Genomic DNA, 14,637 nt, shown 5'->3' with positions numbered 1-14,637 from the left:
TGCCCCTGAGTGGTAACGTGTAAATTCATACCTGATCTATGTTGATTTTCGTTAAATTGTCTTGTTCTCCCTTAAGCTGAAAGCAACATGTCAAAGCACATTTACCTACTACAAGAAAGGGTACTTTAAGTGCTATCTCAGGGTGTTAGATATGAAAGAGATCTCACAGCAATGTTAGATTTGTGCAGTGGTTATAAACACAAGCTTGGACGTCAGACAGATCTGGGTGCAAATCATGACCCTGCTGTGTGCCAGCCATGGAACCTTAAACCCTTACTTACATGTCAAGCCTCAGCTCCTTCCTTTACAGAACAAAGATAATATGTACTTCGCAAGATTGCTGGCAGGTAAATGAGGATGGGTATATGATACGTTCACCACAGCACCTGGCTTGGGATACACACCCAAAATAGTATAACTGGAGCCAGTCCAGCCCCCACATTTTTCAGATAAAAAAATACTGAGTCAAAAGTTTCAGTGGTTCATCAAAAAAAAGTCACATCTAACATTAAAAGCATTAATTATTCAGGTTTAAACACAGCATTCATTTTTAAACAAATAGTTCAGAGTCTTGTATCATAACGGTTTTATCTGCACTATCAGGACCACCTCTAGGGGCAGGAAATCCAATCTATAACCAATAACTGGCAAAGAAGGGCAATTATAGTATACCTATCCATGAGTGTGTTTCTAATTTAAGGCCGAGATAAAGCTATAACATTGTACTTGGCTATAGAAGGGTTTTTTTGTTGTTTTTGTTTTGTTTTGTTTTTCTTTTCTTTACAAAGTCACTTTGTTGAAATTTTGGAAGTTTTACTACTGGTTACACTGAATATGAACAAGGTGACCATTCAAGGCTGAACTAGTCCTCAGCCATTGGCAAGAATCACAGGTTCTCACAGACATCATTAAAACGGTATTAACGGTACGTGATGGTATATAGCAGCAACAGTAATAGCTAATACGCATTATCAAGCACCTTCTATGTGACAGCACTGTGGTAAGTATTTCACCATGTATAACCTCATTTTATACTTAAAATAACTCTAGGAAGGGTGTCTTGTGACCCTTTCCCTTTTAAGATGAGGTGGACAATTCACAGATCTGATTAGAAGCCAGAATTTCAGCCAGGAATTGACTCAGAAATGGTCTTAACTTCCTTTTTTGTTCAAATCCTGGGCAATTATCTCCGTAGTTCCCAAGTGCAGAAAATGATGTCGGTGGTCTGCCTGTCTCCTTCAAAATTTTTGTTTATCTAAAGCATTCAGTTTCTTCCTTCTTCAAGGTATTATTTATTTTATTTCTGTTAATACTTATTGTTGGATGAACAACAATGAATAATTACCACCTCTAAGGAGTAAAAACATGACCACCCTCGTCCACTGTGACTGTGAAGCCCATCCTCCCTGACAAGTAGTATGGCCACAATCACACAGCCTCGAAATAGCAATGGAAATTGGAGCCCAAGCTGTCACCCTGCTTTCAAAGACTTCATGCTTAGGGAATATAGCCAACAACATTATCATAACTATGTCTGCTGACAGCTGGATACTACCCTTACTGGGGTGATAACTTCGTAAGTTTTATAACTATCTAATCACTGTGTTACACACCTGAAACTAATGTGATATTGTATGTCACCTACAATTGAAAAATAAATTAAAAAAAAAAAAAAGACATCATGCTTGACCACTATTTCTTAATTGTATCGGTAGCCATGTCAGCAGCGGCAATAAGAGAAACTCACAGATCTTTGATATTCAATCCTATCTCCAGGGTTAGGCAGTCTCTGGTAAACCAATTTTGCGAAATCTATTTGCTCATCAGCAAAATGGGACTTACACACCTGCTCACTTGAGTATTACAAAGATGTAGTGATGTTTGTGAAATGCCATGACATAGAAAGGATTGGACTGTCCCCAAATGCCAGAAAAAAATGCCAAACCAAATGGACACTGGTAAGGGATGATGGTATCTCCCGATGCAGGATTTAATTCTAAAATAAATGGCAAAATTAAATGAGAGACTCCTGGAGGAGAGTCTCAATATTATACCCGTAATTTACCTAGTCCTGACACGCTCTTAAAACATCATTTCCTTTGTTTCCAGATACTGGAAAATATTCTCCATGGCGATCAAATGCAGGCAGCGATGACAGTCCACTTTCCTGTCCTCAGAACCACTGCTTTTCATTGTCCTCTCTTCCTCACGGTATCATTTCTATTCTTTTTCCCATTCATTCTTAGTGTCGGATGATGAATTTTTGTCAGTGATGAACTACATCCCCTTCTTAGTAGTAAAAATAAGACCACTCTTCTCCACGGTGAATCAATCCCTCGTCTTCTGAAATATTTTCATCTCAGCATCTTTCCCCCAACCCCTAGGATGGAGATCTATAACCCTGAGGCTGAGGTTGAATGGAAAGAAACTAATCAGAGTTACAGACACTTCAAACTGGAAGCAATCTTAGGATCCACCAGCCTCACCCTCTCAATTTACATTCAGCTAACTGAATTTTTAACAGGCATTAAGCTAGGGGTTTCATTACATTAACTCATTTAATTTCATATAATCCTTACAACAACCCTGTAAGATCTCCATCTTAGAGAAAATTAAACAAATTTAGAGATGCAACACGTGCCTATACAGACCCTTCTCTCTCAGGTAGGAGAACCAATTTGTTTCGATTCAGACCAATCACTGTCCACTGTCTGCCCAGAATAATGAACCAAGAAAAGGCTGAAAATTAAATTAACATTAAGACCAAATGCTGAACGCCAAGGGTAGGATCCTTTGAAGAGAAAATTCTAATTAAAAGAAAAACCAACCAAAAAAAAAATCCTTTTGTTGTATATTGTTTACATAATGGTTGTGTTTTATTTCTAACAGTGTACGGTGGTAAGAAATGTTTCTCTCTTGATTTTCTTAAAAGAGAAGTCACCCACAATTGGATTTTGCTTGTTTTGATGGCGTGAAAGATGAGACAGAGAAAAGAAACTGATAAATAATTTATGAACAAGGCTGTTTCACTGATCAGATTGGGTGATGAAAACTTCTTTGAAAACCCACGAGAAACATTCTTAACGGAAATTATTTGCACTTCTCTTGGGTCATCCTCGTCTTTTTTTTCTCCCCTGCTATTAGTTTGATTTTGGCTTGACAGTCAACCGCTGTGCAGAAATGTAGTAGCAAACACAATGAAAAACCTTTCCACATGATTATTTTCAAAAGTAATAAGACATGTGTGACCTGGAAAATCAGCCTCTCCAATGTGTCAGGTAAGGAGCGTGGATGATTATATTTTTAAAAACTGCCTCCAGCTTCACATCACGCAGGAGCTCAGAGGCAAAATTCCAAGGGTCTAGGGGTGGACATTTGCTGCCATCTACTGGTCGACGATGGAAGAGCTCCAGGATTCTCTGACAGGAAGATGAGAGCATTCAAAGATGGGGGCTGGGGGGAAACATTTTTTTTTTTTAGGTAAGACTATCCCTGTGAAGATGAATTTCTGCACCCAGTCACGAGACCATATGTAACTTGTGCTGAAGAATGTTTAATAGCAACCCTGACCTATAATCTAGAGATTCTACACGTAAGAACAGATGTCATTCTCCCTCGTTTCTTCAACCACAGTATGTCTGAATATGTCGAAATTCATATTTGTTTTTTGAAGCTCAAAACTGGAGGGATAGCATAATAGTTACTTAAAGAGGATTTTATGACTTTGACCTCAAAGGCAAGGGAAGTAAAAGCAAAAATAAATGAATGAGACGACATCAAACTAAAAAGGTTCTGCACAGCAAAAGAAACCGTCAACAAGGTAAAGAGACAACCATCTGAATGGGAAAATATATTTGCAAGCAACGCCTCCGATAAGGGCCTAATATCCAAAATATACAACAAACTCATACAACTCAATAATAACAATAAAAAACAAACAATCCAATTAAAAAATAGGCAGAGGACCTGAACAGACATTTCTCCCAAGAAGACATACAAATGGACAACAAGCATATGAAAAGATGCTCAACATCGCTGGCTATTAGGGAAATGCAAATCAAAACCACAATGAGATACCATCTCACACCTGTTAGAATAGTTGTTATCAACAGGACAAGTAATAACAAATGTTGGAGAGGATGCAGAGAAAAAGGAACCCTCATACACTGCTGGTGGGACTGCAAATTGGTACAGCCACTATGGAAAATAGTATGGAGGTTCCTCAAAAAACTAAGAATTGATCTACCATATGATCCAGCAATCCCTCTACTTGGTATTTACCCCAAAGACCTGAAAACATATATCCAAAAAGATAATTGCATACCGATGTTCATAGCAGCATTATTCACGGTGGCCAGGACGTGGAAGCAACCGAAGTGTCCTACAATAGATGATTGTATAAAGAAGCTGTGGTACATATATACAATGGAATATTACTCAGCCATAAGAGATGAAATACTGCCATTTGCAACAAGATGGATGGACCTTCAGATTATCATGCTAAGCGAAATAAGCCAGAAAGAAAAAGTTGAAAACCACATATCACTTATATGTGGGTATAGACCTAAAAGCAACAAACAAACAGGACAAACAGAGACTCATGGACATGGACAATAGGCTAATGGTTATCAGAGAATGGGAGGGAGGGGGAGGGAAGAGGGGAGGTAGATGGGGTAAAAGGGGTCAAATACATGGTGACAGAAAGATATCTAACTATGGGAGGGGAACACACAATGCACTATACATATGCCTTACTGTTAAATCGTACACCTGAAATTTACTGGATTTTGTTAATCAATGTCACCAAAACATATACATTTAAAAAATAATTTAAAAAATTAAAAATAAATAATAAAGTCATACACAAGTCCCAATATATAAAGGATAAGCACAGAACTGAATCGGCTGAAGTCAGGTGGCAGCCAGGCCACCCAGGGACCCCTGAGTGGTTCCTACTGGCCCCCAGATGAACCAAGCGGCTCCTCAGAAAACAAAGATCCATGAGAAAATCATTGAATTTTGCCATTTGTGTTTCCCAGCACAAACTTTTTTTTAATGAAAGTATAGTTGACATGAAATATTATATTAGTTTCAGGTGTACAACATAGTGATTCTACATTTCTATACCTTATGATGTGATCACCACTATAAGTCTAGTAACGGTATGTCACCATGTAAACTTATTAGGATATTATTGACTATATTCCCTTTTCCGTATAGTATATCCCCATGACTCATTTATTTTATACCGGAATTTTGTATCTTTTATTCCCCTTCATGTTTTCCCCTACTACTCTCCCCTCTGGCAACCATCAGTTTGTTCTCTGTATCTATGAATCTGTTTGTTCATTTGTTTTTTTTTTTCAGATTCCACATATAAGTGAAATCATATGGTATTTGTCTTTCTGTCTGACCTATTTCACTTCTAGCATAATAACTCTAAGGTTCATCCATGTTGGACACAAATGGCAAGATTTCATTCTACTTTTCTAGCAGAATAGTATTCCATTGTGTACGTGTATGTATGTATATGTGTGTGTGTGTGTGTGTGTGTGTGTGTGTGTGTGTATCACATCTTCTTGATCTATTCCTCTATTGATGGACATCTAGGTTGTTTCTATATCTTGAGTATTGTAAATAATGCTGTAATGAACATAGGGGTGCACAGATCTTTTCAAATTAGTGTTTTCATGTTCTTTAGATAAATACCCAGAAGTAGCATTGCTAGGTCTTATGGTAGTTTTATTTTCAATATTTTGAGGGCCTCCATATGGTTTTCCATAGTGGCTGTACCAATTTACAATCTAATTTAGCACAGGTGTTGTGGTGGTTGAGACACATTCAAGTCTTGGCATTCAATGCCCCTTAGATCATAAAGCTCCAGCTCTGTGGAGGTAGGTTGGGTCTGATATCCAACCTGTAATAAATGTCTTAGGAGGCCAGACTCGGTCCCCTAATCAATTGTTCTTCCTTGTGCTGGCTATCTAGCCTTCCATTTTTCAAAGTTAAGAAAATAATGCTTCTGCTCATTCTGAAGTTGTTTTGTTGGTGGTGATGGTGATGGTGATGGTGGTGCTCTCTAAAGCACATGGCTTTGAACTTAAGCCAGCAGGACTGATACTGCTTCTTAAACATGTTTATTTGAAGAGATATTTCTTCTAAATAAAAGTATTTCATCATCTCGTGAAGAATTATTTTCGTTTCAACACGTATATAGTAGTTCATTTTGAATGTTCCAGCAATATGTCAAATGGTTTGTCATATACGTTTTATTCCTTAAGTTCATAATGATCAGAAATCATTTTGTATAATGTCTGTGCAAGATCAAGCCCAATCTCGGACGTTCATTTTCATGGTTTGTTTAACACAGGGACTACATGGAAGTTTTAGAATATATTCTAATCTCTATTTCTGTTTTCACTGGGGCATCAATAAGTTTTCCCAATTCTACATGTTCTATTATAGCACTTGACATTAGGGATGTTTCACTAAAAGTTTTCTAATTATTCTCCCTTTTTAACATTTCCTTAAAGGTTGAAATCTTTTTTTAATGCTATTTTGGTTAGAATATATTGAGTTTTTTAGGACAAGAGACCTCTGTCATCTGCCAGAACGTTTTCCATAATATACAGGCAAATCCTCAAAAAAAAAAAAATTTCCAATGATGATACATCAGTCCAATAGTTTTCATTTTGCTGTCTAAAAAGGGAAATGGCATATGAAATAATCTGAGAACACCTCACACTAGAATGTGAGGTAGAAGGATAAACTGGTTGGCTAATATGCGACCTTATAAAGAAGAGACCAGGAACATGAAGTCTAAAGTCCCTCTCCCATACCCAACATCTATACATATGGATCAACAAGCCTGGGAGCAAAAATACTCATTGTGATTTCTGTAGCAACAGCTCATCACCTATTTTAGCTACTTAACATTTGAACCTCTTTTTACATTTGGGGAATCGCAGTTTATCGGTTTGAGTGGACAGCAAAGACCACCTTTAGAAAACAGAAACCAGCCTCTTATGTTTCTAGCATCCCTCCCTCCTGAGATCCAGACACTGACCAGGGTGCTTCGAATCGGTCACCCAAGCTCGACTCTGACCCAATAGCTAGTGACATAAGAGGAAAGGGACGAGGAGCTCTCTCTCTGCTCGCAGCAGCAGGGCTGTGTTGATGCATGGTGGAGTCTGGCCCAGAATAAGCAGTCACGCCAACTTCAGAATCTGGTATTCAGCAGCAGAGGCAGCATTGCCCAGCAGACATGGTCTGAGCCTCGCCTCACCTCATTTAGAAACCTTATTCTTAGGTCTACTCTTCTGTTCCCCCAGTTATTCTGTGAGCTACATGATAAACTTAATATAATCTCCATTTTGGTTGGTCTACTAGACTCAGCTTCCCTTGCTTACAACCGAGAACTATGAATGAATTTTTCAAGACCTTTGAAGCAAGGGGTAAACACAGTCAGGATTTTCCAAATTGATTTAGTTTTACTTAGTCAATGATGCCTACCTCCTTAAGGATTAAATTTAGTCTTCCTTTTTGAAATACCCAATGACATTTAGCACGTCACCTGTATATGGCGTACTAAATCAAAACTGGCAATTGACTGAATAAATTGATCAAAGACAAAAAGGGGGAAAATAATTCTCTGTTCTCTCTTTGCCATGTCACACATGGGGATGTCTCAAGGTCCTTTACAAGCTATTGGACAAAAATGGAAGGTAAATAACTGCTTTAAAATAAGGTTAACTAAACCCACAGTTGGCTGTGGTTATCAGTGATATTGCAGACTCCATACAAATCCAAAAACTACAATGGTTATAATCCAAGTGGCTTTGAAACAGGTTGCAACTTGTAAAAAGCAGGTTTTCCAATGCTGTTTTTAAAATATTCCAATTTATACTCCTGCTCATTAAATTAGAAATGTTGTGTGTGAAGAGTCCCAGGCTGGAGGACCTTTGCTTTTCTCTCCATCCGTCACTCCCAGTTCATGACTGGTTTTACACATTACGGGACTCAACACAGATGTTAATTTTGGCTGCCATTCACCACTTTTTTTTTTTTTGCTTCTTTTAATGCTTTTATTCTACATAAATTACTACCATAGGCTAATGTTTAAAAAGCAAATAAATGCACAAACTACACAAGAGTATGCAGTAGCCTTGTTTCCTTATACCACTTATTACTATCTGACATACTACATTCTTGTTTATTTCTTATCTGTTTCTCTCACTCAGATAAGGGTAGGAACTGTCTCTTTTGTTCATTGCTATAACACTACATTCCTGGCACATAACAGGTACTCAATAAATATCTGTTGACTAAGTGAATAAATTATTCTTCACAATACTCCATAAATAATAACGTCATGATGAGGGTCAAATACAGATAAACAATCTTCCGAATTTTCCTTTCGAAACTCCATCTGTCCTTCATGCTCTTTCTCGCCCATCCCCAAATAGTAACAGGTGATGTTTCAGTCCCCATGCAAATCCACAAGTTGCAGTGGCTCTTACACACTGGCTTTGAATCAGGCTGCAACTTATAGAGGGTAGATTCTCCAATAATGCATGAAAACTAATTTATCCTAGCATTGCTCTGCCTTTCAAAAAGGGGTTGGCAGATGTCTCTCCTGTGCTGGAGCTATCAAGTTCTAGGCTGAGGGGTGGGGGCAGGGGACTGTGAAGCCTCTGCTATGTGAACTAAGTGGATCACAGCGAAGAGAGGAAACTCCACCTCCCATAGTCAACCAAACAATGATAAATGTTGCATTTAATTTTCCGAAGCATCATCTTTCAAGAAAGCAGTCAAACAAGTAAAAATTGGAAATCTCAGCATAAATAATACTTTATCTCCTCTTGTCACTGATATTTGCTGCTGACAAATCGGTATAAATATTTGAGATGCTAAAAAAAATTGAAGTAATTGTGCAGAAACCAGCAAATACATTTTTGAAGAAACAAAATAGGGTTGATCTTAATGTGAGGAAAGAGACTATCAATATAGAGTTGCAGGTTTCCACTTGTCTCGCTATGGTTCCAAACTTCTTTGGAAGGGGAAGAAGGAAAAATAGAAAAGAATGGGATCAGGGTTAGAGCCCAAAAGAGACATAAAGCCTTGTTTTTACCCTCTCCCTGGGGCAAATTTCTTCCATACTGCTCATTTGGACACTGCTTTAAATTAAGCATCTCATAGATAGATTTAATTTTGATTTAGTCTAGCCATAAGAGAAACTTCATTAAATGTTTAACTTCCTTATTGCTTTTTAAATAATGCATTAAAGAATATACCTTTAGATGTTTGTAAGTTGGTTGACAGTAATAACAAGCCCCAGAGGAGTAAGACCAAAAATTAAAGTTATTATACAGAAGCAAGTAATAGTACAGCTTCCTTTCAGCCTCTTTGTTCTTTTGAATCCAGGATCTTGGATTTGACTCTCTGGGGGAATCTCACTTATTTGCAGAATTATAGTAACAGTCTCTAAGAAGGAGCTCTTAGTAAATATGAGCCTTTGTGGTTGGCAAGACCTGGGTTCCAGTCCTGCCTCTTGCATAATGTGACTACTCCCTACCTCAGCGAAAAAATGATAATTGTTACCTTAAAGGTTGGTTTTCAGTAATAAATAAGATAAAATGTAAAAAAGCACATACCTGGCATGTAGTAATCACTCAATAAATATTAGCTATTAACATTATTGTTTTTATCCCTCCAAACCATATACTAGACTTTCTCAGAGTCTGTGGTAATTTTGCTGCCACTTTAAGATCTGAGTCATATGAGATTTGACTCTAATTTGACTATTTTTTCCTAAATTAACCACCTTATGTAATTAGCATCTCCTGATTTGTGTGTCTGGGTTGTTTTTTCTGTTTTGTTTTTCATAATTATCCTTTCTTTTCCCTCTTAAACAACATTGCCACCCACGTAGTTTTTTTTTTTAAATTACAGCTTTCACAGCCTTAGCTTATAAAACTGCTCAAATAGCCATCTTTTTTTTTTTTTTTTAATCACAGTACATCAAAAGGAAGAAAGAACTAGTCTGACGTTGGTTTTGCCTCAATAGTGAAATGACCCCACTCCCCTCCTCCCCCAAGCTACTTCCTCAATTATTCTCAGTCAAGGCTGTGTGACTGATAAAATTATTCATTTCAAAAGTCACGCTGACCTTTGAATTTATAAAACGAACGTGAACCAGATATGCCTTCAACCCACTCATTCTCCAACCATGAACACTGACGCCCGCCAACTACTACTCTGCCAGATTTACAGATCGATTTGGGTTCTAGAGTATGTGAACACGAAAAATGAGAAATGAATTCAGCTCATTCTCCCAAAACCCTGTGGGTTCCTGCCAAGTTCATCCTGGCAGGTGGAGCATAAAAAAAAAGGGAAATGGCAAAGCAAAGGAAAATTTTCTTCACGTCAGAAATTTATAATTAGTCACAAAGGCAGACATAACAAGCACAAAATAGTACTATTTGTTATTACTTTGTTTTTCGTATCACCCTTTCCCTTCTCTGCTTAAATTCAATTTTAGTTTAAGAAAACTAAATCTTATGAAAAAGACCAAGAAAATATATTTCACTACAAATGAAAATCAGTGAGATTTTGGTTCTTTCATCAATTGTGTAGATAGCCCACCAAGTAACAAGTTTAAATAACAAAATGACATAGGAATGTTTTAGCAGATAATCTTAAAATTTTACCATCATCTGCGCACATTAACATAACTTTCTCAAGCTATGGAATTAATAAAGGCCTGGAAAATTCACTGACTCCATGTTTTCCTATGATGGCCTTAAAAGAAGACTCTAAATACAGTTCTTTTCTCTGATGCAGTGGTTAGGCCTCATAATTTAGAAGCTGTTATTTTCCCTAGCAAAAAAAAAAAAATGTATCTTCTCAATCTCTTGATCTGAGGGTAACTATCCACTTTGATTAAATCAATCAGCAAGAATATCAATGTCTCGTACATATTGCCATAATAAATTACTGAAGCTACAATTTTGCCTGACATGGATAAATTTTAAACATTTCAGTTATAAGAAATTGAAATGTTTTTATTAAACCTTTTCTGAGCATTTTAGCATATTATCTGTGACTGAGTAATCATGTTAGAGTAATTGTCTCGTTTAATGAGCCCACATTCTTCTGAGAACATTCCTGTGATTTTCCCCATTTTCCCAAGTGAAGTATCTGAATCTTGGGAGGTTTGCCCCAATGTTAAGTAGTATGTCCCAACATAAATGAGGAAAACTAATCAGATCTGATTCCAAATTACATTTGCTTAACCACTGAACTTTATTTATTGAAAAGAGAAAACTAAGAATAATTAAATGTGTAGCGTTTGTCTTATTACCAGTTAAGAGAATGTATCAATTAAAAGCATCTATAAATATTTCTAAGGTACAAACACTAAGGGGAGAATTAACACAAAAGAAAAGGAAGAGTGGAGATATGATGAAATGAAATCAGACACGGATGAAGTCTAACTGTATCTACGGCTTCCATCCCTTCCTGTGTGAAAAACAACGTGCTGAGAACAGAGAATAGGACTCTTTGTTTCTATATGCAGAAGACAAAGCATCAGGCATCTGAAGCTGGGTGTTGTAGCTGCCACTCTTCCTGATTCCCTGCTTGAGGGTCCAATTAAAATAGAAAAAGGATGGAGTTTGTGTTTTTCCGTTACCAATAGCTATATATTATTCACTTTGATTTCTCTTGGCATAAAACTATTGAGCTTGCGAGACGGAAAAGGAAAAGAGACCAGTGACTGCCATCTGCTCAAATCATAAGGGCACCCTGTCAACAAAACACTTAATAATGCCATTTCTTCCCAAGAATGCTTATCAACTGTAGGGGCTGCAGGTCACTGAACCCTGTGTAGAGCTGGCTCAGCCAGAGCTACATGAAGTGACTTCACATACCTCCCTCTTCGCATATATCAATGTCATAGCTTCCAGTGCTGTCCATGAGACACCAAACGCCCCAGTTATTAAAAGCAAACAATTCTGCCAAACAGCTGGAGACACTGAAGTGTTTACAGCTAAGTGAATATCCAAATAAGTCAATATTGGTGTCATTTAATTGATTGTGAAGTGTTAATCAAATGTAAGGTGGTATTAGGGTACAGATGGCTTTTGTGTGTTATATTGTGACATCTTCTCAACAACTCGGTGACAGTTATATTAACAGTCTGGATTACATTGAAAGTTTTCAGAAAACAACATGGGGCCCCAAACATTTTCTCAAAGGTCTCAAGACCAGGAAGTAGTATAGCCTGGACTCAAATGTGAGTCTTTTCATTCCCATTCCAGCAACTTTTCCCTCCTTGACTGTTTTTTGTTGTTACATGAATATCTTTAAACACAATTATGCCTGAGGAAGGGTGGATGAATATGACACTCCCACAATCTGCCACTTTTGCATAAAGATTATTTTGAGCTCAAGGAAATTGAGAATCAGAAACAAGAAAAGCTCTGTGCCTTCCTATTAGCCTAAAACAGGACAAAAATTTGTAAAGGTTCCCCCACCTCCCCTGTCTACTAGGAAGGACAGACATTAATCCTTGGAGCCAACTCTAGACCCTTAACAGCCCAGATATGGAACCAGAGGAATCTACATTACAAACTTTACTAATTAGCCCTTAATTTACATTAATTTGCCCCATCTATTTATCTCCCCACAGTGTGCTGCAGTTGGAAGCCTAAAACCTTTTTCTTTTGTCTTGTTAATTCCCTACAAATGTATTGTCTTTCAGATGCTGTAGAAGCCCAGGTTCTAACCACCTCTTTTGAGTTACTCATCACTGAGGTTTCTCCAATGTGATGTATGCTACACACATTAAAAATTGTTTGTTCTTCTTCTTGTTAATCTGCCTTTTGTCAGTCTAATTTGCATGGCCCCAGCCAATGAACCTAAGATGGGTTGAGGAAAAAGAAAATTTTTTTCTCCCTTATATTGATGTAGTTTATATCAGTAATATTAAAACTATCTCCTAGATATATTTTCTGGCATTGGTTCATTAATTTAAAAAAAAAAAAATTTTAGGTCTTCAAGATTCTTTGCCAGCCTGCTGTTTTTGAATTGCCCTATGTATACTTATAAATGCCAACACATTATACCCACAGTCACTTGTTTTCATGTCACTTTTTCATAACACCAATGTAAAAATTTCTTCATATCTGCCTGGAAAAAATTAGTTCAATTCTCCCATTCTCTCAAAACATAAACTCTAATTAAAAAAATAATATCCCAAAGTGGAAGAATATATTCTATTCCTTGAAAGCCACTGCCTGATTTTCTTTAGCCATGGTTCAGTGTCTTTGAATATGTTGGTTTATGGGCCTATGATGATCTCATCATATTAAAAACTGTCTAGAGTCTATGTATTTACTAAAGCTAAGCCCCTCTTGTCTACCTTTTCTGTCCAGGTGAGAACTGACACTCTTGAAAATGGAATAACCCAGCGTCTCAGCAGAACTCCCTTTCTTTACAAATTACTCACATGTGCTCCAAACTGTCAGTGAGCTGGTGCCGAGTGGTTCTTAGATTTCTTCATATAGTTTGTCCCTGCGCTCCAAGCAATTGACTTATGGGCAATGTGGTGTGAAGCTTGCTTTTTCAATTGGAGCTCTATTTTCAATTCCAACCTTAGTCATTGGTGATTAAATGTCATCACCTATAGACTGATTTTTGATCTTAAAATGCCACAAAGCATTCATCTCAGAATTGTTCCAAGAAGGTGACCATCAGCATCTCAAAAACCATTACCAGCAAGCGGCATGTTTCATCAATCAATACATGCAATATTTTCTTTAAAACTCTGAAATGAATCCAAGTTCTCCCAAACTTCAAGTCAAATCCAGATGCATGGAAAATGTTAGTGGTTTTTCCACCATAATTGGCTCTTGTTTTATGCATACTTTGCAAGATTTAGGTTTTCAAGTAAATAATGTATATGGTGGTTTCATTTGGTGGCAACCTAAAAGCCAGGTGGAAATAAGGAAGCTGTGGTTGACATTTCTTTTCCATTCATGGATTTGTTCAAATCCAGATGATTGTGGAGTATAATTTTGTAGAAACGAAAAAAAAAAATTGTTCAAATAACCAGAAGCACACAGCATTCCCAAAGTCAGTCAACTGCTATGAAGAAGGCAGCTATTAAAAACAAAACTGGGAAACTGAGATCTGAACTAAGGTGTGTCTTCCTGTAGAATAATGATAATTAACCAAACTGCAAAAGCATTCTATTTTGGTTTTACAGAAACAAATCTGTTCTCTAACATGATTCATTGGCCAATATAACATGAAGCAAATTATATAATTTGAATAATGAACACAACTGACACACAAGTATGAAAACAAAGACAACTGACTCTTGGTAAAGTATATAACTCAACTGGAAGAAGCAATGAGTGGGCTAACTTTCAGGGATGTTAAGTATACATTGGCATCAATCATATGTTCATATCTGTTAGCTATTGCCTTAATAATGCTTCGATAACAGTTAAACACATAATCGTAGTGTCTTAACAATAACAAATATTTACATTTCTCACTAACAAGTTTCTGGGTCCTTTGTGGTTCAATTGAACTGGGCTGAGGATGTAGGTTAGGATAAGGCATGTTCTG

This window comes from Pteropus medius, unplaced genomic scaffold (genome assembly GCF_902729225.1).
Source record: "Pteropus medius unplaced genomic scaffold, Ma_sr-lr_union100, whole genome shotgun sequence".
Classification (NCBI taxonomy): Eukaryota; Metazoa; Chordata; class Mammalia; order Chiroptera; family Pteropodidae; genus Pteropus; species Pteropus medius.
The sequence above is the reverse complement of the archived record's forward strand: the minus strand, read 5'-3'. Positions refer to the sequence as shown.